Here is a 602-nt window from a genome sequence, read left to right as displayed (position 1 = left end):
AAAAAAATGTATTAACAGATAAATGAGTAGTGTTTAATGGAGTTTAAAGGATATTTTTGTGACCCTTTTACAGCAATGAGTCCTAAAGACCCCTAAAGGTGATTCCTCTTGTTTTACAAGGAGGAAGAAGTAAGTTATTGGGTTCCCCAAATTCAAGATACAACCACAGAGAAGTGGTGGTTCTACACCTTGGGAGAGGGTTATTAATAATAATAATAAAAAAAAGAGAATCCCTTGCTTTTTCTTTCATGACCTAGGTGTAGTCATCAGGGATATATCTGTTTAGAGGGACTTGGCAACTAGATTTGCCTGTAGTTGGACTCAAAAGGCCTACTAACGTAGAGAAATACTTTATAAAAATGTAAGAGGGTAGAGGAGAAAACAGACAAAGTTATGCTCTTGTTTTTTCCCTCTTGGTTTGTTCTCTTTTCAGAAATACAGAAGGGGGAAGGGACAAAGAAAGAAGGGAAAATAAATAAGAAAAGAGGAGACTCAGTAAATAATAGGTATAAAGAAAGGCAGCTCAGAGCAAGATTTTAGAATGTAGTAACCACTCTGTTCCCCCTCTACCAAGCAGAAGTAGTTCTCAATCATTTAACTGA

General features: G+C 36.2%; 1 protein-coding gene across 2 annotated transcripts in view; it reads right to left on the bottom strand.

Moving 5' to 3' along the window:
* Positions 1 to 602, bottom strand: part of EYA3 (EYA transcriptional coactivator and phosphatase 3) — an 87,716-nt gene that overhangs the window by 38,385 nt on the left and 48,729 nt on the right. The window lies entirely within an intron of this gene.

Source organism: Pteropus alecto, unplaced genomic scaffold (genome assembly GCF_000325575.1).
Source record: "Pteropus alecto unplaced genomic scaffold, ASM32557v1 scaffold39, whole genome shotgun sequence".
NCBI classification, from domain to species: Eukaryota; Metazoa; Chordata; class Mammalia; order Chiroptera; family Pteropodidae; genus Pteropus; species Pteropus alecto.
The sequence above is the reverse complement of the archived record's forward strand: the minus strand, read 5'-3'. Positions and strand labels throughout refer to the sequence as shown.